Genomic DNA, 19,165 nt, shown 5'->3' with positions numbered 1-19,165 from the left:
CTTGGGGAGGCTATAACTACCACACGGTAATTAAGGGGACACATCAAAGGTACTAACAATGATTGCCTCTGTGACTCAGGACTTCGTAAAGGAATGGTGAGGGTAGGGGAAATGACAAAGATGTGAATTAGCATCTGAGAGGGAAGGAAGAGATTCACTTTATACTTACCACTTTAAGTGAATCTGCTCTAGGCTGGGCACTCTGCTGGGCTCTGGGCTTATTAGGAGGAAAAAGAAGGCTGTTCCCCAATCTACTTCTCCATAACAAAGTACCCTAAAACAGTGGCTTAAAACAATCATTTTATTTGGCTTGCGATTGTGTAGGTCAGGAATTTGGAAGGGCTTTGCTGAATCTCTGATCCACATTGTCAGCTGGGGTGGCTGAACTGGAGGACCCACTACCAAGATGGCTACTTCACTCCCATGTCTGCGGCCATGGTGCTCCTAGGCACGCCCGCCCCTCCCTCCCTCCCTCCCTCCCTCCAATTGAATTTATTGAGGTACAGATTTCAAGTGTACAACTCAATAAAACATCACCTGCCCGGCCGGGTGTGGCTCAGCGGTTGAGCGTTGACCTAGGATCCAGGCGATCGGGGTTCGATTCCCGGTCAGGGCACATGCCCGGGTTGTGGCTCGATCAATGACTTTCTCATCATTGATGTTTCTATCTTCCTCTCTCCCTCTCCTTTCCTCTCTCTGAAATCAATAAAGATATATTAAAAATAATAATAATAAAAATAAAAATAAAACATCACCTGCATACTGCATCGTGGGACCATTGCCCCAGCAAAGTCTCTTTTGTCCCCATTTTGCTTCTCTTGGCCCACCCCCACCTACCCCTCAACCCCCTTTCCTTTTGGCTATCACCACACTGTTATCTGGCTATGTGTTATATATATATATATGTGTGTGTGTGTGTGTGTGTGTGTGTGTGTGTGTGTGTGTGTGTGTGTGTGTGTGTGTGTGTGTTTTGCTTAATCCCTTTCTTTCCTACAGTCCCTCAACCCCCTCCCCTTTGACAGCTGTCAGTCTGTTTCCTGTATCCATGCCTCTGTTTCTATTTTGTTCATTAGTTTATTTTGTTCCTTAGATTCCACATATAAATGAGATCATATGGTATTTGTCTTTCTCTGACTGTGGGCCCCTCTCTCACACTACATGGTGTTTCATTCTTTAGGTCATCCCCATATGGCTTGAGCTTCCCACAGCTTGGTGATCTCAGGAGTTAGACTTTTTACGGGAGAGGTACAAGACACCCAAATGGAAGCCTCATGACTTCTTATGACCTAGCTTTGGAAGTTCCATAATGTCACCCTGTATTTTATTGGTCAGCTTTGATTCAAGGGAAGGTGAATTATTAGACTTTACATCTCAAAGACCATTTTTATGAATTCCGTGTTTAGTGACAGGGATAATGAGAAATTTCTTACTATGCCCTTCCTTAGAAATTATTTTTTTAATATCCAGCTGTTAACTCTCAAGTTATATAATATATATAACCATATATATTAATGGTTGTTATTCATTATAGTTCATATTCTTTTTTTTGTCATCTCCTGTTTTCCACTATTTCAAATACAACTTAGGTCAGTTAGGTCATCCTTTTCAATCTTCTGTTTTCTATTGTTAGAATCCTTATTCAGCCAAATAAAAAAATATGATGTTAGTTTTTATTTTTTTTCTTATCTCTTGAATTTAATCAGTTCCCAATCCTACCCTAATATTTTCTTTTTGATGTCCTTTTGTTGTTGTGGTTAATCCTCACCTGAGGATATTTTTCCATTGAGTTTTTAGAGATAGTGGAAGAGTGGGGGTGGGGGTGGGGAGAGAAACACATAGGTTTCTACACATTCCTGCTACAATCTTATTTCATGGCTGGATTCCTACAAATACTTTGTGGCTGGTTTTCCTGTCTCTAGTCTTTCTTTGCTTCAATTTGATATGCTACTAAAATAATCTTCATTAGGCGTACTTTGATAATGTATGCTTCTGTTTAAAAACTGTTTGGCATTCTAGACCCTTTCTAATCTGATTTCAGAATATGAATTGCCTCCTTTAGTTAGGTGGGTCGCTTGCTGTTTTCTATACATGCTGGCCTTACATATGCCTTTCAGGACCTAGAGTGCTCTTACTTCTCTTCTCCCTCCCACTTTCCAACTTATGTCAAATCCCAGGTTCTCAGTGGAGCTCAGTCTCCTGAATCCCTGACCTACAAAATCATACAGGGTCTATAATGCCCTGTATGGTTGTGCCCGTAGTACAACTGACCCTTGAACAACACAACTTGAACTATGAGAGTTCACTTATAGACAGAATTTTTTCAGTAAATACTGTAAAATGTTGTTTCTCTTCCTTTTGATTTTTAAATAACACTTTATTTTCTCTAGCTTATTTTATTGTAAGAATACAATATGTAATATATATAAAATATACAAAATATATGTTAATTGACAGTTTGTTATCCGTAAGACTTCCAGTCAATAGTAGGCTACAAGTAATTAAGTTTTGGGGGAGTCAAAAGTTACACATGGATTTTAGACTGTACAGAAGACTTGGCTCCCATAACCCTTGTATCATTTAAGGGTCAACTGTATTAAGTTTTTTTATAGTTGATTGTTTAGTGTAGACCTAGCTCTAAGAAAGCTGAATTAGCCCCAGTGGGAAGAGCCAGAAGTCAAAAATAGTGTGAAATGTCACATCTCAAGTCCTTTCTCAATTAGAAGTATTCTTATTTCATTTATATTTGTAAAAATAGCTAAAATTATTCCTATAAATACATGTTGGCATCTTCTTTACTTTTGGAAAAGTAGCTTTAATTATTTGATTTGGTCACTTAGTAATAAAAAAAATCTAAATAAATTGTACATGTTTTCTGCTCTTATTTTTAGTAACTCCTTATGACATTTGAGAAACAAGAATTTGAGGTTGGCAGTGTAACCCACAAATAGAATAATTCACTTAGTTTACTTCATTCATAAAGCAGTTTTTCCCTGACTTGCTAGTTTGCTTCTGGCTTATTTATTTATATATAATAAGATTTATTGGTTTCCTACAGTGTGTCCAGCACTATTCCAGGTCCTAGAAATATAATAATGAACAAATAATAATGTCTGCCCTCTTGGAATTTGCATTGTAATCAGCAGGGTGTGGACAGAGGAGTTAGACTAACTAAGAAAACAAATAGTAATGTATGTGGTGTCAAGTGTTTTGGAGTTTGCAATTTCAAATATGTGGACAGGGAAGATATTATAGAAAAGGCAAAAATTAAGAAGATAAGGGAACTAGCTGTATGACTATCTGGGGAAAGAATGTTCTAGGCAGTGGGAACAGCAAGTACAACGACATGGTGGCAGATATGGGCCTGGTGTGGTCAAGTACCTTCAAGGAGGAGGATGTGGCTGCAGTGGCGAGAGTAAAATGAATGTTCGTAGATGGGGATCAGAGAGGAAACACAGGCCAGATCACGGAGACTTACAGACCATTGTAAGAACTTCAGCTTTTACTCAGATGAATTATGAAGTGTTTGGAGGTTTTTGAGTAGAGGTATGACATGATGTTGATAACTTTTAACAGAATCACCCTGGATACTGTACAGTGAATTAGAATGAAAAGGAGGCAAGGGTGAAAGCAGGAAGACTAGTTAAAGATTATTGCAGTGGAGTCTGCACAATAAATAAAAACTGTGCAAAAAAGATGAGAGATGTGCAAAGGTAACTTGGACCAGAGTGGCAGCAGTGGAGTTGGTGGTTCTGGATCTGTTTGGTAGAGAAAACAGGCTTTCCTTATGCATTCAGTATGAGTGTCTGAAGATTAAAGAAGTCAAAGGTAACTTTGAGATTTTGGGCCTGAACACCTGAAGGATAGAGTTGCTCTTAATGGAGATGGGGAAGACTGTAGGAGGTACATGACGGGAGATGATCAAGAGGTCAGTTTTGAACAGGTTTAGTTGGAAATGTTTATTGGGTATCCAAGTGAAGATAACTTCATAAAGCATTGGCATTCTGAGGAGTACTGAGTGATGCCTTCCTTGTTCAGATCCTGTTTATCAGCCTTTTCACTAGATAACGTTTCATTGATTTGGAAAGAGCCATTTTCAGCTGCTGTATTACTTCCTGAGTAATAATAATGAAAAATAAAGTTAATTTTCTTTTTAATGCTTTCTATGTGCCAGAGCCTGCTAAGCTCCTTCCTCCACCATATATTGTTTAATTATCACACAATCCCATGAAATAGGTGGTATTTTTTCCTGTTTTACAGATGAGAAATCTGAGGACTCATAAAGAAATGATTTAAAGTTTCTTAGTGCTCGGCCGGACATGGGTCAGTGGTTGATCATCGATCGACCTAGGATCCAGGAGATTGAGGTTCGATTCCTAGTCAGGGCACATGCCTGGATTGTGGGCTCGATCCCTAGTAGGGGACATGCAGGAGGCAGCTGATCAGTGACTCTCTCATCATTGATGTTTCTCTCTCTCTCTCTCCCTCTTCCTTCCTCTCTCTGAAATCAATAAAAATATATTAAATAAATAAATAAATAAATAAATAAATAAATAAATAAATAAAGTCTCTTAGCTAAGTAGTGGAGCTGGGATTTGAATCAAGTTCTGGCTGGCTATAATTGTGTTTACTAGACTTTAAACTCTTTGGGATTGGCTATTTTGTTACTGCTGAGTCTTCATAACTGGCACATAAAGGCATACAATAATTATTAGCTGGGCGGATAAATAAATAAATACTGCTTCCCAATACTTGAGCTTCTAGCACTTCAACTGTTAGCCACAAAGACATCTGCCTCTTTCAAAGTTGTGTAAAAAGAAAAAAGGAAAAACAAAACATGGAATATATGGAGCCACCTTAAAATGGAGCAGAAGCAGCAGTTTTGTGCTGCCATCCCAGAGGAACTGCCTTGCAGTCTTATGCCTCAAACCTCTGGTATGTTAAAAGAGGGCAAAATAACCTTTGGACTGGGCCTAAAGCAATGTTGTGTCTGAAGAACTGTATGCAAAGATAACAGGAAAGCAGATATTATGACTACTGATGGCTACTGGACTAAAATTTAGCATTGTTTAGAATTAGCCTCACACTGCTAGCTTATGTGCACCAATAGAAATACTTTTTTTTTTTTTAATATATCTTTATTGATTTTAGAGAGAGGGAAGGAGAGAGAGAGAGAGAGAGAGATAGAAACATCAATGATGAGAGAGTGTCATTGATTGGCTGCCTCCTGCACACCCCCCGACTGGGGATTGAGCCTGCAACCCAGGCATGTGCCCTGACCAGGAATCAAACCGTGATCTCCTGGATCCTAGGTTGATGCTCAACTGCTGAGCCACGCCTGGCCAGGCTCATCATTGATGTTTCAATCTCTCTCTCCCTCTCCTTCCTCTCTTTGAAATCAATAAAAACATATTTTAGAAAAAAGCGTTAGTATAGTGCTTAGCTTTTCTACAAATGATAGTTCTCTTTTCCTTCATCCGTGACCTCTCCTGTTTTTTACATCTTATCACTGTTACCAAAAAGGGGACCTGGCTGACCCTGAGTGGTTCTGCCTAGGGCCAGCTGATAGTGTATGGTTCTTGACTTCATGCAGGAAAGGTTTCACAACATGAGTCCAGGTGATTTTGAGAGTATGTTTATTAAAGCTGGGAACACTGACACAAGGAAGGGCTTAGGATAGAAGAAGCAACAGGAGAGCCCAGGCTGGCCTGCTTTGGCTCACTGTAAAGTCAGAGCAAAGGGGGCCTTGGAGACAGACAGGTTCGGGGGGTTAGCCCAGGATGAGCTGCTGCTGCCCATTGCTCCCCTGGTTGCAAGTTTCATGGGGACCCTTAGAGATTAGGAGATGCATGCCTGTGGAGGAAGGAGAGGGGAAAGGGAAAGGTACAGGAGTGCTCCTGGGAGAGCCAACGAGAACTGGGATCTACATCTCAGTGTCCTTGTTTAGGGAAGATAGGAGTTTTCTATTTACTAGATGGCTGTAAACTGCTTGGCCATTTACCTATCTGTCTCAGTTTCCCCATTCCACTTGTCCTGGCTTACTAGCCTGTCTCATCACCATGTCCTGTCCATTTTACCTCCTTACTATCTTGAATCTATTCCTTTGCCATTTCTTTCTGCCATCATTTTATCTCTTGCCTCAAATTTCTAATTAGTTTCCCTATTGTCTTATTCCTCACCTTAAATTCTGGTTGTCCATATTGCCAGCCAGAGTGGTCCTTTTAAAATACCAATCTATTTTTAAAACCATCTTAGCCATTTTAAGTGTATAGTTTAATAGTATTCAGTGTGTTTGCGTAGCTCCCCATTTCCCCCTCCCTCCAGCCCATGGTGACTGCTCTTCTACTCTGATTTGGATGACTCTAGGTACTTCAGAGAAGTGGAATCATATAATATAATCTTTTTGTGACTGGCTTATTTCACTTACCGCAATGTTTTAAAGGTTCATCCATGTTGTAGCATGACAAGATTTTCTTCCTGAATAATGTTATATCATACTTTATTTGTCCAGTCATTTGTTCATGGACATTTGGGTTGAACATGGGTGTGCAGATATCTTTTGAGACCCTGCTTTCAATTCTCTTTAGATATATATCCAGAAGTGGGATTGCTGGATGATATGGTAGTTCTATTTTTAATTCTTTGAGGAACTACCATACTATTTTCTGTAATAGTTGTACCATTTTACAGTCCCACCAATAGTGTACAAGGGTTCCAATTTCTCCACATTCTCATCAACACTTGTTATTTTCTGTTTTGTTTTGTTTTTCTATAGCAGTCAACCTAATGGGTATAAGGTGATATCTCACTGTGGTTTCGATTTGCATTTCTCAGTTGTTAGATACTGTCCTTTCCCCACTGATATATGTGGGTTTGTTTGTATAGGGAAAGTAAAGCAAAAATAACTTTAGTACATGGCAGAATGTGTAATAAAAGCTCCTAGAGTAGAAGGAACCCAGGCTTTAGGGTCAGACAGCTTGGGTGCAAATCCAGACCCCACCAATACTAGTTGAATAACCATAAGCAAGTCATTTAAATTCTCTGGGCTTATTTCCTCATATATTAGAAAAGGATGACAAGAGTATCTCAAGGTGCTGCAGGTTCAAATGAGGTTACTATGAAAGTGCTTTGTGAAACCTGTTAGTTCCTGGTTATTCTGTAGGATGGCAGGGATAGTATCTTATTCATATACTTCTAATCTTCCAGTAGTACCTTGTGTTTAGAAGACACTTTATGGATATTGGCTGGATGATTAAATAGGGGGAAAGGAAGCAAACATTTTATGCATCTAAAAACTGAATTCAAGATAAATTTTCTAACACATTTTATCACCTGTATGAATGGCTGGAACACTTGCCTCATGAAGGGGATAATTTCTAAATGGCCTTTTGCACTGTTCAGTTGTAAGATCTCTTGCGTAGTCATCCTTTGACTGTAACTAACTTGCTCAACAACTTATTTTCTATACAGGTAGCCAGTGAAACATGTATTTCTGGTACACCCAGAAAGAACAGAACTGAGCACTGGACTTTTTAAAATACAAATAAAACAATAGATATGCAACTTACCTGATAAGATTTTAAATCAACTAAGGTGTTTGGATGAAAAGATATTTCATTTTTTAAACCACTGATTTATTGTACTTGGCAGTATCAGGGACACTTTTTTTTTAAAATCTTTTTTTATGATTATAAAATCATATATACTCGTTAAAGAAATAGCTCAGCCCAGCTGGGCATGACTCAGTGGTTGAGTGTTGACCTAGGATCCAGGTGATCGGGGTTCGATTCCCCGTCAGGGCACATGCCCGGGTTTCGGGCTCGATCCCCAGCAGGAGGCATGCAGGAGGCATGCAGGAGGCAGCTGATCAATGACTCTCATCATTGTTTCTATCTCTTTCTCCCTCTCCCTTCCTCTTTCTGAAATCAATAAAAAATATATTTTTAAAAAAGAGCTCATATTTCTAGAATGTTACATCCATTTTCTTTTTTCATCCTTATGACAACTCTCTGAGATACAGCCATTATTATTGCTATTTATGTAACAAGAAACTGCAGCTGGAATACTTTGCCTTCTTCCCTCTTAGAGAGATTAAATAATACTTGAAAAGCTGTTCTCCCACTTTTTACCTACTTAACTCCTCAATTTTCAAATCTTAGTTTACATTTCACTTCATTGTAGTGGCTTTTCCTCATAACCTCCCCCATCTAGATCGTGACTTCGCTTATTATTCTCTTGGATAGCAACCTTTCCTTTTTCATTGTAGCACATCTCATAATATATTCTTCATTTATTTGAATGTTTGTTTATGTCTCTTTCCCATGTATCAGTTCCATGAGGATGGGGACTGTTTTATGTTTTTTTTACCACCAACACCAAATAGGTAGTGGGTCACTGAGGAGATAGGGGTTGGGTAAAGGAAGTTGTCAGGCTTCTTCACACACTGCTTTTCCATCAAGATAGGGCTATTGGGAGGTTCTTAGATATTGGGAGGCTGGAGTGTTGGCTAGGGGGCACCATAGTTAAGGGTAGTTATGTTGAGTGTGGTTCTTAGTCTGTTTACTAACTTGTTTCTCCTGATAAAGTTAAAATATGAGTTGCTTTGGCCACTTGGCAAGGATGTTATAGAAGGAAAGTATATGATGTGGGGCTTAGAATGGCTTGCCTTTCAGGTCTGCTCTGTCATATTATATTGTTATTGCATTGGGCATTGTTTTCCCTATGAACATGTACTTTGGAAAAAAAATTTATTATCTATCCATAGCAAGTGAGATAACTAACTTACCCTATACATAAGGTCATAGAAGTACTTTTCTGAGAATATCTAAAAGGTAAAGAAACATTAGTGAAGATCAGATAGAAGATTAAAATTTTGAGAGATAGAAAAAGGTTAGGTAACGCAGGCCTTAATAGGCCATGGTAAGGATTTTGAAATTTATTTTAAATACATTAGGAAGCCATTGATTTTAGACAGGAGAGTATTATGATACAATTTTCATTTTAAAAATAGCACTTTGGCTTCTCTATGGAGAATAGATTGTAAAGGGTCAAAAGGTGGGGCAAGGAGACCAGTAAGGAGAAACAGAGATGATGTGAGAGATTTGGGTAGCTTGAACTGGGGTGGTATCTATGAAGACATTTAAAGATCTGTTTTGGAAATAGAAGCACAAGGCCTTGGTAATGACTTTGATAAGAAGGAGAGTGAGGAATCAAATGATGCTCAATTTTTAGGTAAGTGGTAGTGCCATTTACTGAGATGTGGAAAACTTGGATAGTGCAGCTGGAATACTTTGTTTTCCTCTCTCAGCTATGTGTGTATTTCCTGGGATATGATTTTTTTTTTTAAAGAAGTAGTCTCTTTCTTTTCTTTTTTTTTAATGTATCTTTATTGACTTCAGCGAGAGGAAGGGAAAGGGGGAGAGAGAGACAGAAACATCAATGATGAGAGAGTAATTGATCGGCTGCAGCCCACAACCTGGGCATGTGCCCTGACTGGGAATCGAACCCAGATCTCCTGGATCCTAGGTTGATGCTCAACCGCTGAGCCACGCCCGGCTGGGCTGATTTTTTTTTTTTAATGTAACCCCTTAATTTACATACAGATGTTCCTCGACTTACAATGGGGTTATGTCTTGATAAACCTATCATATGTTAAAAATATCATTAAGTCTGCCCTAGCCGTTCTGGCTCAGTGGTTAGAGCATTGGCCTGAGGACTGAAGGGAAAGGTCTTGGGTTCCATTCTGGTCAAGGATATGTACCTCCATCCCTGGCCTGGTTGGGGCGCATGTGGGAGGCAACCAATTGATGTGTCTCTCTCACATTGATGTTTCTTTCTCTGTCTCCCCCTTCCACTCTCTCTGAAAAGCAATGGAAAAAATATTCTCAGGTGAGATTAAATATATATACAAGTCAAAAATGCATTTATTACATCTAGCCTACTGAACATCATAGTTTAGCCTAGCCTACCTTAAACTTGCTCAGAACACAATATCCAAAAAACACTGGTCACAGTACACTGTAGAGTACCAGTTGTGTACCCTCGTGATTGTGTGCCTGACTGGGAGCTGTGGCTCACTGCCAATGCCCAGCATCATGAGAGTATCATATTGCATATTGATAGCCCAGGAAAAGATCAAAATTTAAAATGCGATTTCTACCAAATGCATATTGCTTTTACACCATCATTCAGTTGAAAAATTGTTAAGTCTAACCATTGTAAGTCTGTAGTCTCTTCACTATAGAAGACCAGACTCAGTCTTTGAACCTCTCAAGAATAGCGCACCATTGCATCTTTAAGGCCCTTCCTCTGACAAGACCTTAATCTCTGAAGACTGAGTTAGCTGATGAGAGCTGATTCATGGAGAGTGGAGAAGGGATCCCTACATGTAGATTAGGGACATATAATGATTAGGGACACTTAATTTATTTAGCAAGTATTTATTGGGGCCTATTTTGCCAGACACTGATCTAAGTATGGCATTGCACCTGTTCTCACTGAAGTTATGAAATGACATTAATTGTATGTAGAACCTTCTGAATTTGTTTGGAAAGGGTTTTAGGATTCAGTGCTATAGTTATTCTCTGCTTCTAGTCATTTAGAAATTTTTTTTACAATTTAGAATCCCCAAAACCCTTCTGAGTGACATCATATCCAGATCTGCTGCTTAGCTTGAATTGAGAGTTGGCCATGGACCAGTATTAACTGCTTCCCAGAGAGTCCCAGTGGCCGACAGAGGAAAGATATTTTGAACAAGCTGGTAAAATAAATCTAGATTTAATTCACTCAAGATTAATCATCTGAATTTTCTCATTTACTCTCTCATGTAGGAGGGCACATCATTCTGACACTTGAGATGGTCTGAAACTAAGGAAAAGAAAAGGCTCTCCCTTTTTCCTTGAAAATGTAGATACTTAATGTGTATACCAGACCTCAAATCTGTTTTCTCTGCAATAGAAGCTGAACTGGCTGGTTCCTCTTTCCCCACTGCTTCCTTTGATAGCTCCAAGTAATCTTTATGAATTTCTGATTGTTTAGTTATTTACCTGACCCTTATCCTTCAGAGGAGATTTCTGCCTGCACTTGCAGTGACTGTTGAGCTGGGAAGCTGTCTTCCACAAAGCAAGTTGGAAGTCTTTGAAAGCTTTTCCCCCTCTCTACCCCTCTGCCTACCGTTTGCCACTAAAGGTACCATTTCACCTTGTAGTTTGCCTCCCTTACCTTCTGCTTGACTGCTTCCTTATCCAGAGGCCAAGCTGTGTTCTGATATGGGCAGAAGAGGTAGAAGAAATGATTGGTTCACTTGAGGACAGAGTTTCCTTTAATATAAATAAACTTAATTAGAAATCTAACCTCTTTTGGTTTCCACTTTTGTTTACTGTTAAGCCCCTGCTCCTCAGATCTGGTGGGGAAGCAGGGTGCTTTGTCTTCCTTACATTGCTTTGAGCTCCATTCACTCTGAGCTCAATCACCAGGTGAATGTCAGAGATTCCTGTCTGGGTCTGGAGAGTGTGAGGTTGTAGCAGATGAGGGTAGCAAGCTGGAGGGAAGAATGCTTTTAAAACATGGCCCCAATAGCCATGTTGTGTCACTGGTAGTTATTATGAATTTTGGATATGAAAACAGACTGGATGGCATGGTCGGGAGCCCTGACCTGATCTTAAATCATGTCTGAGACCATTGATTGTTAGTAGAGATTCATGGGGTAAAGGGAACAGTTTTCTTATCTTAGTTTATTTCTTTGAGACGATTTGTTCTACAAATTTACCTTTTTAATGTTTACTTTATGTAAACAAACTTGATTTTGATTATGAGGTGTTTGATGTAGGAGTTAAAAATCTATGGAGAAAGTTTAATCATACTTTTTAAAATCTGTAGGTAACAATCGTTTTAATGTTTATAGTAGCTTACATGCATAGAAAAACATTTGTACTACTTCATGTATGATAAACCTATGTTCTTTAAAGTGGTGAATGGGTTCACAGTAAGTGCCTATCTGTGGGAAACATGAGGGAAGATATCGTTATGGCCTCTTCTGCTTGGCTTTCAGCTGCTGATAAAAGAAATATCTTCTGTAGTTTCCAAAAGAAGATCTCAGTTATATTTTTTAAGTCCATGTGATTCTGACCACTTTAAGGAATCTTCTGATAAGGGTGGTAAAAGGATTCTCAGAATTTCATATCACTGAGTGGCCAAACACATTGTTTTATATTATACTTTATATCCAATGCTACCATAGCATCTGCCATATAATAGTATATGCATGGTGTTTATAAAAAAATTCTTCTAAAAGCATATTTTTCTTTTTGATCTTAAATTACATTAATGACTGAATTGAGAGGGTTTCCAATAAAAGAGGGAAGTTAAAACCTGCCTCCATTTATTTAAATGTATTCAATCATTCATTTGTTTAATTTATTGTTCACTTTACTGGATACTGGGCTGACAAAGTTGAGAAACACCTGGTCTCTGCCATCAAGGTTATAATACAATGTGATAAGCAATAGTAGAAATACGAATAGGGGGCTACAGTGGCACAAAGTATGGGATGGGGTATCAGGAAGTGCTTTAAAATATAAGAGACTCGGGTTGGGTTTAGAAGGATGAATAAGAATTAGCAAAGCTATGAAGGGGAAGAGGAGTATTCTGGGAAGTAGATGAGCATATATGAAAGCAGAGAGAGTGAAACATTTAAATATTCTGAAACACATTTTGGGTTCCCTTTCTCTTTGAGTCAACTTATTGCAACTGACTGTTTCAGTGTGACAGGCCCTAGTGGACCTTTTGGAGTAGAGGCTGAACCGTCGCAAACTTGGGCCTTGGCAGAAGTACAGATGTGTGCTCGCGGTGGCTTGGAACCTCGAGCTGAGAACAGGAGGCTCCTTTGGAGCACAAGCCTCCCACAGGGTGCTCTTGGGATGCCTGTCCTGGAATTACCCAGGGCAGTAACAAAGCTTTCTTTTCTTCTTTAAACCAAGCCAGCAGGATGGGGTGTCTGCTAGCCTTTGTGTTTGGAGCCGACCAACAAGCATACAGTGGCCAGCACAATGGCATTGTTGGGCTACAGTGAAAAGTAGGTCGGGGCCCAGGCCCCCCGCTGTAGAGGGCCCATCCAAAGAACAGAGGTTCAACAAGCCACTGATTTGGCTGTTTGGCATTGATGCTGGTGTCTGACTTACTGATGGCACATAAGATTACAGGATCTCTTCCCATCGCTTCTCTGAACACCTCAATCCGGAATCTCTGAGTTGCCTTTAACTCTTTTTTTCCTCAGTTCTCATATCTATGTTGCGCTCAGTTGCTAAATTCTTTCTGCATATTCTAACTCTAGCCCACTTTTCCATGCCTAAAATAGCACTCTAAATCAGGCATTTGGTCATCTCTCATGTGGACTGTTGCAGTACCCTCTCTTCATCCCTTCCCCCTTACTTATACTTTATGCAGAAAAGAAAAAAAAGAATACTAATCTCTGCACTTTACATTTGTGTTCCTTTTGCATAGAATGTCTTACTCCCAACCTTTCATATGAGCATCTATGAAATGGAAATGAATTCTCAACAGTGAGTGATTAGCCAGGTCTAGGTGGGGGAAGGGTAATCCAGGTAAAGGGATTAGCAATATGTACAAATGTGCAGGTGAGCAGGGAATGAAACCTTTATAAGCAGGAGTGAAAGGCTTTGTTTCTGGGTTTTATCCTAAGAGTAATAGGGTATCATTGAATAATTTTAACAGGAGAGTGGCTTCAGGTTGGCATTTCAGAAGGATTATCTTGGCTATATTGTATAAAATGGATGGGAATGGGGGACAAGTGTATTCAAGATGTACAAAGGAGACCAGGAGACTAGTTAGAAAACTAATTGAGTAACCCAGGGGAGGAATAATGGTGATAAGATATTGATAGTGGGGAGAATGAGTTGTGTACTATGAGGTAAACATTATACTGGATGTACTTTGTATACCTTACCTCTTTTAATTATTACCTGCCTTTGATTAAACATTGCATCCTGTTGATTCTATCTCTGAGATGTCTCCAGATATTAACCATCTTTCCATTCTTGCTGCTATTGTCTTATTCAGGCCTATGTTATTTCCCACCTGGATGATTCCTGAAACCTCCTAACTATTTTCCAGGCCTCTATTCCTGACTTTTCCATACAGTTTTGTTCTTTTTTAAAATATATCTTTATTGATTTCAGAGAGAGGAAAGGAGAGGGAGAGAGAGCTAGAAACATCAATGATGAGAGAGTCATTGATCGGCTGCAGCCTGCAACCCGGGCATGTGCCCTGACCGGGAATCAAACCCCGATCGCCTGGATCCCAGGTCGACACTCAACCACTGAACCATGCCCGGCCGGGCTCCATACAGTTTTTATATTACTGTTAGAATGATATTTCTCTGTAGCATATCTGATCATATTATTATCCTATGTGAAAAAAACTTGTTAGATGATTTTATGTCCTCTCTACTAGACTGTGAACTAAGGGCAGAGACTGGCCCCACTTATCTTTGTATTTCCACATAGTAGGTTTTTAGTGTTTGGTGGATGGATCTTCCCCAGGACAATCCTGCTAATTAGGTGGCAACAAACGATCTCTGTTAATTGGATGTCAGCACATTTATCTGCCTTGGGTAAGCACTCCAGCTTCAGTTCAGTTGGGTAGATTTTTCAAAAAGGAATATTTTCTTCAGAGCCTCTCTGAATATAGGTTTGAACCACTCTACAGAGATAAGCTTGTTTGGTTGCCGATATCAGTCCTTTGATAATACAAAATGGTTGCTTTTTTTTTAAACTTTGACTTATTCTTCTTGCTGGTGGTTGTGATCAGGTGAGGCCACTGTAACTGACTAGAATCAGCAAGAATTGGGAACAGGAGCTCTGGGTGGAGTGAATAGCAGGTATTGCCTAGTGCTGCTCCAGAATGTGCTCTGTGTGGACCTGTTTATATGTCTATATGTGCCTGAGTTGGTACCATGAGAGCCCATAGGGGATATATGGAAAGAACCATATTCTCAACCTAGACAACTATCTTTTTCTTTTTAAATATATATTTTTATTGATTTCAGAGAGAGGAAGGGAGAGGGAGAGAGAGATAGAAACATCAATGATGAGAGAGTCATTGATTGGCTGCCTCCTGCAGGCCCCACACTGGGGATTGAGCCCCTAACTCAGGCATGTGCCCTGACCAGGAATTGAACCTCGATCTCTTGGATCCTAGGCCAACGCTTGACTGCTGAGCCACGCCCGGTCGGGCCCTAACTATCTTTTAGGATCCAAATCAGATGTTACTTCCTCTCTGAAATTTTCCAGACTTCTTAGGCAGAGTCAGTTTCTACTTTCATACCTCTAGTATTTATTTCTGCTAAAGGCTGTTGGTATTATTTTCGTACCTGGACTTCTTTCACTGGACTTCTTTAAAGTATAATCTGAGTGTTATTTTTATATATCTACATTTACTATGTGCTAGGCACTCTTCAATCCCTGGGGGATATGATGGTGCTGAAAACGACCTGGTTCTTACTCCCATAGGAGTGCAGCAGGAAGGGGAGGAATGCTCTATAGACGTTTGTAGAAATAACCTGAATTGATATCTCTGAATGGAGAACTGAGTATCTACTTATCTGTCCCTTTGGTGATTTTTTTTATGGTGTTGGCATATGATTTCTTGCATATATAATGTTGTTTAGTCACCAACATATTTATCTATTGAGTGCCTTCCAAGAAAACAGTCTTTTAATGAAATCAAGTATCAAACACAAATGAAATGTCAGAAACTGTTAAAATATTTTATTAGACCATGAAGAGGAGAGGCAGGTTTCGGTGTAGGAAAAGTTGGGGGACAGTCACTGAGCGGTATTGAAATACCTAAAGCACATTTGATTGGCTGATATTATAGTTTTCTGAACTTGAAAGTTTAAAAGAACAACAATTAGAAATGGAAAAATTCCTCTCTCTGGTAAGTTATGTAAATGTATTGCCAGTGCCCTAGGTTGCTTTGTAGGGCTGCCCAAGGGAGTGGTCTGGAAGAAAAAGACAGCAAAGCAGCTGTTATTCTCATCCCAGAAAGCTGAATGTGCTAGTGCAGTTGCTCTTGCCTCTGCTTCCCGCAGAGGGATTTGCTCAGAGGACACACCAGCTGAGTCTGCACTGCGAGTTGCTTTTGGGGAAGTGAACGTTCCAACTAATGGGCACAGAGAGTGTGCAACTTAGAAATCTTCCTTGTTGGCAGATCTCAAACTTCCTTTCCTCGTAGATGCAAAAGATCTTGAGACATTGAGAAGTGGTGGTTTCTGAAGGCCCAGAGACTTATCAGCCCCACCAAAGTATTAACCAAAGGCCAGCAAGAGAGAAACCAAACTTCATTTTGTTTCCCTCTCTGGTCCTGGTTTGTACTTTTTCCACCTTGCCTGGAAAATTCAGAGCCTACTAGCCAGTGTTATTCCTCACCTTGTCTCACCTTTCTTCTCTGCTTTCCACCCTCGGGCTTGGTCTGTGGATTTCTCAGGCCTTCAGGGACATGGCTGAACAGAGTAAACATGTTTCTCTGAAACAGAATCAAAAGTCATGACTTAGTCTAGCCTATGGATAGTGCACATACAGCCTCTTTGCCAGTCTTTTCTGCCTGACCTCAGTTGGAAAACCTGAGTGGCTTCTGAAGTCAGGCCTTCCATGTTACATTGTCACCATGCCAAACAAGTGAACCACCACCCCTTCAGATCTTTCTGACTCTTAGAGCTGAAGAAATTTGTCTGCATGATTAGGTGTCAGCTTTATTGCTCTCATGTAGCTTGGCGTTTGCAGGTTCAGTTTCTTTTTAGCAAATGAGCACTTCAAATGTGAACCGTGGACAGATAACTGGAGTGAAGAAATGAAGGCACTGTGCTATTGCTGTCATTATGCCTCACTTTGAGATTTTCAAAGATGGATTATCAAGCAGGATGAAGCAGATAGACAGGTTTTCCTTTAGAGAAGTTAGGTGTATTTTTAGCCATTCTCTCTGCCTTGCCAAACCTGATCCGCCTCGTCCAAGAATCTGAAGTGCTGCGTCGTGCTGCCCCCAACTGGTTCTTTTGGTGCTTATGTTACCACCTCAGAAAATCTCAGATCATGTGGCACTTAAATTTTTTCTAAGTACTTTCATATGTTTTTATTAGATTTACATAACAGTGTGAGTTATATGGATCACAGATGATCATACCTACTTTGTAGCTGGGAAAACTGAAGGACAGCCTTATTAGTTGATTTGTTCAAAGTTAAATGACTGTTAAGAGGCAGAATTGGACTAAAATTCAGATCTCTTGCCTCCTATCCCAGTAGGTTCCCTAGGCTTTTGTAAATTCAATAATACCCCCCATAATAGGTATGAAGAGCTTAATTTTAGGCCTGGAGGAATTTGCCTCTTTTTCTCCCTTGGAAGGAGGAGGGAGATAATACTACATCATGTAAGGTTTGAATAAACTCATTAACCTAATTGGCAAAAAACTTTGAGCTCCTATTCTGCATGAGGCTCTCTGACTCAGGTGCTGTGGCCTCTCACTGCCTATGTTTGAACCCTAGCCCTGTTCCTTAATAATTGGGTAACCTTGAGCAAGTTTCTTAACCTCTAAATGCCTTTTATAAACTGAGGATAATGGTACCCTTTACCTCAATGGGTTATGTGCAGATTGAATGAGATAATTTTAAGTTGTTAGAGTAGTGCCTGGCACAAAGTAAGCACTATATAAATAAACATTAGCTGCTATTATTATCATCTTTATATAAATAGGCTTACTTGCTTTTTTAAATGGAAAAAGCAAAGCAACACTTCATGGGTATGTAGGAATGACAGCCAAATTCCTTAAAAAAGCACATCTTCACATGGTTTCTCTGTAGCTTTATCTCCTACTCACTCCTCAGTCCACTTGGGTCTTACGCTGGCCCAACCACTTCACTAAAACTGCTCTGCCATGGTTGCTGGTGACTTCCTAGTTACAAATTCTGCAGACACTTTTAACGCTCACCTTTTCGTCTTTTCCTCTTTGTGATATTCTTTCCTTGACTTCTATGATGACATTCTTGCTTAGTTCTTTTCCTGCCTGCTCATTTAAATGTTATTTTCCCACCTTACATGTTAACCCCTGGGCAATTTTATACATTCCTTCGTCTTAGTGACTACTTTATCTCAATGTTATTGCCTCCTAAATGTTAGTCTCTAGCTTAGACTTTGTTTCTGAACTTTAAACAACTCTATAGAACATTTCCACCTTGGTTGTCCCACAAGCCTTTAAACTCAACATGTACTGGCTGAACTCGCAATCTTTTAACATTGCCTCTTCTTCTGAAAACCTGTTTCTTTCCCTATATTCTAGATATTTAATAATGGCATCCAGGCATCAATAGCTTGGGATCAACTTTTAGCTTTTCATTGCCTTCATTCCCCACATACAGGCAGTCATCAAGTTGTTTGTTTTTTTACTCTGCCATCTAAGTACACTGTACATCTTTATTTTAAAAATACGTTTTTATTGATTTTAGAGAGAGAGGAAGGGAGAGAGAGAGAAACATCAATGAGTGCAAAACATCCATCAGCTGCTTCCTGCACAACCCCTACTGGAGTTTGAGCCCACAACCTGGGTATGTGCCCTGACAGGGAATCGACCTAGCGACCTCTTGGTGCACAGGAGGACACCCAACCAACTGAGCCACATTGGCCATGGCTCTGAGTACATCTTGAATCTTGCTCTGTTCCATTGCCTTCGGGATTGCCTTAACTCAGACACTCTTCTTTCACCAAGATTATTACAATAATCTCTTTTCCCTTCTCCATATTCTCCACTCTAACCCATCTGTCATACCATTGCTAAAATAATATTTTCTTTAAGAAGCAAATATGAACATGTTACTCTTCTGCTTATAAGCCTTTCTTCTGTTCCCTATAGACAAGGTAAAGCCCATGTATCTTAGCAAAGCATATCAGCCTCAACCGGCCATATTGAGTAAATTAGTTTTCTATATGCACCATGCACTTAACCTATATCTAGGCATATGTTGCTCCCTTTGTGTGGACTGTCTTTCTTTTCTGCTCCCCCAGGTTATCCTTTTGACTCCCTATTTCCTTTGTGCAGCTTTCTCTGATGTGTTCAGATTGAGCTAGTAACTTTATTCTCTATGCTGCATAGTGCTGTGGTATA

At 39.7% G+C, this 19,165-nt stretch overlaps 1 protein-coding gene across 3 annotated transcripts in view; it reads left to right on the top strand.

Annotated features, from left to right (window-relative positions):
* The window catches only part of TESK2 (testis associated actin remodelling kinase 2), a 97,046-nt gene that overhangs the window by 63,782 nt on the left and 14,099 nt on the right, over positions 1–19,165 (top strand). The window lies entirely within an intron of this gene.

The sequence above is a fragment of the Miniopterus natalensis genome, chromosome 9, assembly GCF_054644295.1.
Source record: "Miniopterus natalensis isolate mMinNat1 chromosome 9, mMinNat1.hap1, whole genome shotgun sequence".
NCBI lineage: Eukaryota > Metazoa > Chordata > Mammalia > Chiroptera > Miniopteridae > Miniopterus > Miniopterus natalensis.
This window is presented reverse-complemented; position numbering and strand designations above follow the sequence as displayed.